The sequence below is a fragment of the Rhamphochromis sp. 'chilingali' genome (genome assembly GCF_963969265.1).
Source record: "Rhamphochromis sp. 'chilingali' genome assembly, chromosome: 10".
Lineage (NCBI taxonomy): Eukaryota > Metazoa > Chordata > Actinopteri > Cichliformes > Cichlidae > Rhamphochromis > Rhamphochromis sp. 'chilingali'.
This window is the reverse complement of record NC_137937.1, coordinates 18,160,131-18,169,854: the sequence shown is the minus strand read 5'-3', so window position 1 is coordinate 18,169,854 and position 9,724 is coordinate 18,160,131. Positions and strand designations below refer to the sequence as shown.

Here is a 9,724-nt window from a genome sequence, read left to right as displayed (position 1 = left end):
AGCACAAAGCACAGCACAGCCAGAAGTCTACTTTATGCAGAAATATTCTAAAGTGTGTTTTACAATACAATTAAACATCAAAGGCTGATATATTCCTCTGTGATCTTTAACACCCCAGTGAACAAACCCCACACACCCCCATCCACTTACAGCATACAGAGAAAGTTGCTGAACGTCACTGCTAATTACTAGATAGAGACAGAAGAATACTTTGCATCATTATGCAAAAACCAGGACATATTCAAATATATGCATTCAATCCACCAAAAAACCATTCAAGGACTGCATTATTTACTTTTTGATTTTTGTGTGTGTGTGTGTGTGTGTGTGTGTGCGTGTGCGTGTGGTAAGTTTTATGAGTAATTGCAGCTCTTATGAGAAGATACACAGACAGTGCTCCTAAGGCAAAGATGCATTTGGATAAACATTTCTAACACGCACAACAGTTAGGACAATGAAAGCGAGATCTGCTGAAGACGAGTAAATAAACACATGGTGAGGTTGAGCCCTGCGTATTTCACTGCTACTATAAAACGTATGAAAAGAGAAAAAAAAGAAAGAAAAAAAGAGAAAAAAAGGAGACTATTCCTCCCATGCAGCAACTAGAGAACACCTGCCATGTGCAATAAACAGGAATGCAAGAAGCCTTTAAGTTATTATAAAACATAAGCATTTTCATCTGCTTAGAAATTGGCAAGAAGAATTGTTTTCTCAACAAATGCCTTAATATTTCTGTTATTTATGCGAGGCAAATTTTACTACACACACAGCCTGCACTTTATTGCGTTACATATGCTGCTAAACCAATTAAACGTTTTCACATGCGGGATACACAAGGTCGTCTCGCAGCATTTTAAGACGCTTTCTTACGTTATGAAGCATTGCATGTGAGGCAAATACAAATGTCTACATCTAAGTCTTATATCAGCCTCTCATTTGAGCCAAAGGGCATGAAGTCCACTTAAGAGTTCTTCAATGTCTACCTCACGATCTTGCCAACCGGCAATCTGCAAATGAATGTTTTACTGATGTTTAACTGAGTAAACTCTGCAAACTTCTTCCAAAATATTTGAAGCCATTAGTGAAAAAAAACAAAAACTTTAAAGCACAGCTAAAGGGGCTTTTAAACTGTTTGCTTAAACATAAATACATTGGTTGTCTCCATTAAGGAAAAATGTTTTCATAGATCTGGTTTTCCATAAGGTGGGGATCTTTGAAATGTGCCTCTTGTACAGTATTAAATGTCTATGTGAGCAGAGATCAGGGAGCACAGTGGTATAGTTTACACCTTTTTCCCCCCTGAAGATGGAAACTTGGTAGCAGGAATAGAAGTTACCACCAGTAAAACTAATTTATGGGTGTTAAATTACACATTTATAAGCAATATATTAGGCATTTCAAATGACAAATATTTGCTAATTATGCTGATTTTGTTGCAGTGCCTTGAAAACACATGGAATTACCCTGACCGTGGCATACAATGTGTTCCCTTCCTTCACTTAACTAAAGCTTTACTGAGCCCCTGGCGTACAGCAAAGTGCCCTGACAATCGGCTCAATGCCCTGGCCAATCACAGAGACACGTGACCTTCTAATCCCTCTCTGTGAGAAGGGTAAGAGTGTGTTGTCGCTGTTGGTTTTGTGAATCAGCGCCTAAAATCCCAAATGATTTGTCAAGATGGAGAGGTCTTAAGAGAATAAGAGAAACAAAAGCAGCGCAGGCCAAATAGTGTGGGTGTTGATGCATGTGTGTAAAAGTGTGTGTGTAAGGAGGGAGAGAGAGAGCGAGAGAGAGAAAGGAGACAGAACATGCTTTTGTGCACCTGTGTGTGTTTGCGCACGACTGCATACAAGTGTCCGTGTGTGTGTGTGTGTGTGTGTGTGTGTGTGTGTGTGTGTGTGTGTGTGTGTGTGTGTGTGTGTGTGTGTGTGTGTGTCCGTGTGTGTGTAGAGGGTCTCTTAGATTACAGAGCTTGGCTGACAGACTTCTCAGTGTGTAATCGTGGGTCCACATGCAAGTGCTCACCTTCCTCTGAGCGGATTAACCTATCGCTAAATCCCAAGAGAGCAACAGGCCAGACAGGCCACACAGAACAACTTCATTGACGATAGTCAGAAAAGGAAAGCCACACTTATGATGTTGTTTTCTAACAAAAATATAAATGAATGCACTCTGACTTTTTTAAGACTAAAAAGTTCACATAAAAGTTTAATAAAGGGTTACTGGACAACTGGACACCACGTTCCCTTCAGAAGTTCTTAAAAATCTTAAAAATTACATACGTCTTAAAACACGGAGCATCTCTCTTTTTTTCCTGAAAGTGAACTGAGAAATGTAGTCAAGCGGTACGCAGTGTGTTTTAAATGCACACATTAAATAAGCTGGTATACAGCTACACACAGAAACACTTTTACCATTCTGTAAGTGCCTTAAAATACCTCATTTACATAGCTGTTATTTTAAAATTAATTTAATAGTTTAATGAATCTCAAAATATTCTCTAAAAGTTACATTAATTATATTAAATTTCAAGCAGTTATCACTACATTAAAGCCCTGTTCATTTCTTACTTTTTTATATAATTTATTTCACAGACAAAACTGTGTTTCAGCTTAAGAACTAATTCAGCTCAATATAAGTAAAGAGATAAACGTTTATCCTCACATTTGGCATACGTTTTTTTGTCCACAGCCAACTCAATCCCAAAATCTATCTAAATGAAAATGAAATGTATAATAGTAATTTTAAATGTCACTGCAAGCCCGAGTTTCTCTGCACATTACATGGTGGGCCTCGTGTCCGTACACTTTAAGTGTAAAACAAAGAATCCATTTTTAGCTCCAAAGCTGAAACCTGAGAAAAGTTGCCACAAGTTAATTGTAGCCTCGTGATTTTTCCTCTCATCGCAACAGGTTTAGTTGAGCAACGTGAGGCTTAACCAAACTCGCAATATGAATTTAATCATACTTGCTCTCTTGTAATAAGTCAGTCTCAGTCACAAAGGCACAGAGAAGAAATTATAGTTGAGCCTGAACAGCCAAACCTCCTGTAAAACACTGATTTACAGCACAGTCCGCCGTGTCGCTCATCTACATAAATTTACATCCAAATAAGTGTAAAAGAATGTTTTCCCCTGTATTGCAGCGATGATATGATTAGCTATTTATTTAATAATTATCAAAGCTTCCTACATAATATACCGGTTTAAAGTTTAGCACGGCATAATTGCCATCAGTTCACCTCAGTTTAGAACGTTTATTTCGTGCGCAAAGAATATCCACAAACTAGGATCACTGTTTCCCTAATCTGTTGCTTTGATGGAAATCTGAGATGTAAAAACTTGTGCATCTCCTTTTGCCTTTGTAATTTTGTTTGAGGTAGACTGAACGCTACATTTTACAACCCAAATGTAACTTTTCATATGCCACCCTGCCCAAAGGCGCAAAAAGAGGGCATAAAGTATAGTGTTAATGTGACCAGCCTGTTCATTGGCTTCTGGACTGTGCGCCTGCATGTGGACGCGAGAAAGCTGCACAAGGTCGACACAGCAGTGACACCTAAAATCACCACACGGATCTCCTAATACACCATAACCAGTGATTTGATGTCGCTCGGTAACTATATTACATTGCTGTTACCGGCACGAGTCGAAAGGGGGTCACAACAAATCAATACACGCAGTTGCTGTACTTTGTCAGGGGAGACAACGCGCATCAAACTAGACCCTCAAGTTTCCCCTTACGGAACATTTCAAATAAAATAAATAATAATTTTTTTAAGAACCATACGATGGAGTGAGGTGTTTGCCAGTGAGTGCCAAGTGGTGCAAGTGCGGTACTTACTTTATCTGAAATCTTGTCCCGAGTGAAGCGAGAGAAGGCTACAACAAGCGGTCCGCCGGGTGTTTGGTCCGGCCGTTTGACAGGAAGGTTGGAGCCGCTGCTTGATGGGGGACGGAGTTCGCCGAGACGCACTTAAAATCCAGGAGCGCAACTAAGCAGGAGGACGGCGCCGAGAGGAAAAAAAAAGTAACCTACAATACGTGGTATGAGTCCCTATAATGTCAGAGAAAACTACCCCCCTCTCTCTCTCTCTCTCTCTCTCCTCTCTCTCTCTCTCTCTCTGATCCGACAGAGCTCGCTCAGGAGGCGCTGAGGACGCACCGTCTGGTCTGCTAGTGCGTAGTACCGGTGAGCGGCGAGGGACTCGGTGGAGCGGCTGTGTTGGAGGTGGTGCCGGTATTAGTACTGGACGTCTGAAGCTTAATAGTGATGTTGCGAAGCTGTTTCTGTTCCTCCCCACAATCCCGACCAAGTCTTTCCCTAAACCTTCTGCTCTCCTGCGTGAAGAAATAATCGATTTTTTCCTCTCTACCCCTTTTCTTTAAAAAAAAAAAAAAAAACTCCTGAAAGGGGGCGGTCTCACATTTCCCAACTCCACTTTAATAAACGAGGCAAGGCTCTTAACGCTTTATTATTGCGCCAGGCCCGACGGAGTGGACACAATTAGTGCTGAGAGAGGACCGCTAGAGGAGGAGGAGGATGAAGATGGGGCATGTGTTCTTTAACTAATGATGTCACGGAGAGCACCCCGAGGTCTGCAGGCGACAGCATGCGATGAAACCCGTACCGCGAAAGTTGTGTTTCGCTCAGGCAGGTTAAGTTTCCAGCCAATTGTTTCATGCGAGTCACATCAGATGCCAAGTACACCAAAACTTAAGTCTGTCGTAGCAAGAAGCAAAACACTTCAGCGTGTTTCAGCACCTTTAGTTTTTTGTTTTTTTTTAGAAATACTTCAAAAAAGACACCATTTTCTACAAACACACACTCACAGATGATCCAACATCACTCATTATTTTAACAATAAGAGTTTAAGATTAATTATCACATTAAATGACATGATTCTTCCCTCAATGCGATTTCGCTGGAAAAGTAGGAGCAACTTTAGCAACTCCCGAATAATGCCATTTTCTAATTCTCAACAATTCCTTGGATGTCTGCTCTGCCTCCTTTCTCAGACACTGCAACACTTTTGCACATGCTGCACCCCGCCAATCATTCTTAGGGACCCAGCTATCTCCTACAGATAAGCCCTGACAGAGACAGTAAGCATTGGGGAATTGCCAAGCCTTTATCCGTCCAACCAAATGATTTCAAAACATCCACTCTATTAGTGTGAAGATAACAATTAGAACAGCAAGTTTGCCACTTCAGATAAGACACAGACAGGCAGTGCACTGGCTCTCTGTACAGAGATGTATACCAGATAGGCCTCATAATACCAGAGTTCTATTATACTCACATTATATGGGTGCCGTATCACGGTTTTAGGATTTTTAATGGCTGCCCTGAATGGAGCTTGTTACGCTACAATACACCGTTAGGCCCCATTGTTGACTTTATATCAATTTAACATTGAAAAAGGGAAAACATTATCACAGGCTTCCAAAAGTTTCTTCCATCCTGATATTTTAACAAACCAAAAAAAACCCCCCAAAGAACACTTGTGGTCTATATACAGTTAAACAGCAAACCCCTTTCTCTTTATTAGCTTTGCACTGTAAAAGCAATACAGACTGCGTGTTGTGTAAATAGACGCCGAGTGACTCCATAATCTTCCCTTTTGAAGTTCACCTACGACGCATAAGCTATGCAAGCAGTCAGCCACCCAGTCAATCAGTTATTCAGTCAGTGAGGGTAGGAAATGGTAAGACATCAAGTAATAAATAAATCAAGCTGGCTAATCTGCTTGACGGGTGAACATTACAGCCTGTAACCGAAGCCGCTGGTGTCTGATGACTCTGAATGCCACCTTCACATCACCTGACCCTTTAATCTTTAATAGCATTTCCTCTGGTCCCTAGACCTCCATACTAATCAATAAGGCGCTGTTGGACACAGCAAGTTCATAAACGCGACACGGCAGATATCAACGGCGTTACATGTCAGCATGTATGAAACGGCGAGTTCACAGAGTCACAGTTTCAACAGACATGATTTCCTCCTTTCAGACTTCTTCTGGTGCTCGCACCTGACAGTTGCAGTAAGTCTCCAAAATATATGGATAGCTGTGGGTGCTTATGTGGTTGTACATACCACATGCAGTGTTCCTTCTACTTCTTCTTCTTCTTCTGTTCGTGCCCTCCCTCTTGTAGCTTTCTATGCTGTTTGCGAGAAGCTCACTGAAGAGGTCCTTTCAGTGTTCCCAGTGCTTGAGGTCGTCATTTGGTTAGCACCTGAGAGGAGAAGCAAAGTAGGCAGGCACGGTGAGAAGAAGAGTGAACCTGCCAGTGAAGTGCTTACTGCTTCTGTGTAAGAGTAGGCACTTGCACATAGTGTGCAAAGATCTATGTTAACATCTGTGTAACGTGTGTGTGTGTGTGTATGATAGCCATGTGAAACAGAGAAAAAAATGGGGGGATGTGGAATACATTTGAATGGTGAAAAATCATTAAATGAGGCAAACACTGGCTCATGCTTATTCATAAATGACTGACTTGTCTACGGGGATAAACCTATGGTGAAACCATACTAACAGCCTCCCTCAGTTCTCATACATTTAATGCAAAATAGGGAAGACCTGCTGTATATTTTGCTCTTGAGACTACTGAGCACAGGGCTAAGGCTAAATATCTATATCTATATGTATTATATACAGCATTATAACCAGGCTGATATTAATCCACATTGCAGAGCTGAAGGTGTGCCACATTGTGCTATTAAAACTGATAAATTTAGAGTTAGTTACACAATGACTGTGTGCAAATAAGCAGAGCGCGTCGTAAGTTAAATATTATATGTTTTGGCATTTGTGTTATCTTAAGACAAACTATTTTCTCATTAATCAAAATGAGCGAAATTATTAGTTTCTTGCCATCTGAAACTTTCCCAGACCTACTCATTAGCCATTGTCCCTCCCTCCTACATGAATCCTGAACTTGTGTTCTGAGGAGTGTGTTTGAGAGTGTGTTGGAGTGTGGGTTGACAGTCTCATCAAAGCCTGGTGGAGGAAAAAAAATCAGTTTAAGAGTTTGCCAAACAATTATGTAATTTCAAAATATGTCACAGTGTGCATAAACACAGACTTTAGGCTTTCGGGTAAATTCAGTTTCGTGAGGTTTGGCTTCGGCTGTGCATAAAAAGTGAAACAGGGGAAACTGCGACTGGATCTTAAGTCAAACATATAAGTGCGGTTTGCTGATATTGATCTTGGTTGGATTGTTTCTTAAGCCTCTCCTGGCAGCCACTTCACAGCATGTGTCACACGCACGCACCGAACGCACACGTGCAGAACAGCTTGCCTAAAAATGTATGTGTGCGCGCACGCCCGTTTGTTTTTGGTAACAGAGGGAGAAAGAAAGAAATGCCTCTCTCAAGCAAAAGATAAACACAAACACATTTCCAGGGCAAACAAGAACAGCCCGGGCTCAGTGCAATCTGTTGTCGATCATGCTCACGTGAAAACACAATCTGCCTGTCACAGTAGATGATGTTGTCAAGCGCTCTGCCTCACTGCTCCTGAGAATTAGCCAGCGATTACAGAAGCACTACGAAACACGCAGAGTATTTGTTGTATGTCGGATATGTCTGAAGATGCTTGCAGCTTTATTTGGTATTTACCGCTTTCTCTTCCTGCACTCGTTCCCTAATGAATTTTAGACACGTTTGTTTTTTTGACAATAGATTGATGCTACATGATGTGACGACCAAAGGCTTCACAGAAAGCACAGAAAGACCTGCAGGCCAATTTAACTCACATGCTCAGCTGGGAATCCACAGATCTCCCTTTTGCAGGTGGAGATGTCTTATGGGTGTTTCAAGGGCAATCACAGCAACATTTTTTGACTTGGTATATAATGCTAAAAATTCAATGCATATTTATTTTAAAAAAAAATTTTTTTATTATTCTTATTCAGCCTTATTGAAATGCATCACATATTATGTATCATTATAGTTAGGGTTAGGGCAAACCTAGATTGATTAAAGAAATTTGGAAAAAAAAACCCAAAAAACTGTATAATAATTAAAACGTTATTCATAATTGTGAATCATTTGCACGTGTTATGTGTATGTAATGTGACAGTATACATTCAAGAGCACAAATATCGAGGAATCCATAACATGGTCCGTTATTTTATACAATTATTAAACTATAACGTCATTCATTCTTTGTTCATTTGAACTCCTAGTATCTAAGCCATACAGTTCTCACTCAGCCTCAACATCTGGGCTCTGTTCTCAGGAAAAACACACCTGCTTTAGAAAATGAGAGACATTCCCCCGCTGATCTGTGTTTGGTCTTTGGGTAAGTCATCTAAAGCGTGGTATTATAAATAATTTGAAGCTCCTTATTAATAAGTATTATAATGAAACTCACAGGGCAATATCATCAGTAATTATAGTCGAAGGAATTGTACTACAGTACTTTATAATTAAGGGAGCAAAGGTTAGAAAATCAGGTTTAATTAACTGAAATCATATTTCTCCTTGTTATAATATATATAAAACAAAGAGAGTCATATAACCATGAGGAAGTATTTATTTGCACTTACGAATGTTTTTTTTTTTTTTATATGTGAACATGCAATTCAGCTATTAGGCAATATCTCCTTGTTCATTTTATTTCTGAAAGAAAGCAGCGACGCAGTTCTGCCTTAACTTGGCACTCATGCCTCGAGGTATTTTGCCTCTGCAAGAATCAGTTGTATGCAAATGTAAAAAGACTTGATCAAGATACACATATCATATATTCATTTCATCTACATCATAACTTTAGGTCACTATTGTATCACTTTACAAGAAAACAGATTTTTAAAAACTGTTGTGTCAAATATTTCTACATCCTGTAGTTTTACTTGTTATATCTTGAAATGTAATAAATAACAAGAGAAGTGACCTGATATATTTCAGTGAAACTGTATACGGTTTTAATTTTAATAACACATTTTTTTTCTACCATGTGGCTACATCTTTAATAATATCTATCATCCAAAACTGCAATGGCTATATAACAAGCCCTTAACAAGCAGTGTCAGTCAGGGACAGCTCGGGTGATTTGCATGTGTTGCGTTTAACCAACACTATTCTGTCTGTACACCTTTCCTGCATTATGGATGAGGCACAAGCTGAACAACAAATTCTCCCTTTGTTCTTCTTGATTCTCTGGTTACATCACAGGAAAAGCTCCATGGTCCTGTCTGTGACTGCACTGGCACACTGAGACACAGCGATGCTGGGCGCGCTGTTAATCAGACCTGTTGCTTCTTCGCTTTGTTATATTGCATCTACGTGGGCTTTTCGACACGCAGAGACACAGACCACAAAGCAAGCACGTCTTCCACATATTTAATTCGAAGAACTAACCGTGCCACCTGTCGAATGGATGATAATAAACAATTTCAATAAGATGATCACATTGGGAAGAAAATAAAAATAGCTCACGTCGACTACAGAGGGGATTATTCAGCCTTGATACCTGCAAATTGACTGCCTGCTTATTTTATTTACAATCAAAATGCTTTAATGTCACATATATCATTAATGTGACAGGTGCCATCAGTGTGTGCCATCTGCTATATATGAACAACACAGTGTACAGGCACTGCAATTAAGTGTGCTGCCTGCAGGGGAGGTCTGCACCCTTCTTAGGGGAATGGAGAAGTTTAGCACAGGGGTTCACTGGAGGTGTTCTCTGTGCCCCAAAGTTTAACCAACTTTTTACCCTA

The 9,724-nt window shown here is 40.2% G+C and overlaps 1 protein-coding gene across 12 annotated transcripts in view; it reads right to left on the bottom strand.

The window, feature by feature from the left end:
• mef2cb (myocyte enhancer factor 2cb) overlaps positions 1-9,724 on the bottom strand; it is a 68,833-nt gene that overhangs the window by 55,262 nt on the left and 3,847 nt on the right. For 11 of the 12 annotated variants that reach the window (XM_080894907.1, XM_080894914.1, XM_080894913.1 and 8 more), the window contains one exon: positions 6,096-6,235. The gene's annotated coding sequence lies outside the window, so the exon portion shown is untranslated. Of the gene's footprint in view, positions 1-3,842; positions 4,386-6,095; positions 6,236-9,724 lie in introns of those variants that run through there. The other variant, XM_080894912.1, reaches the window with a different exon arrangement.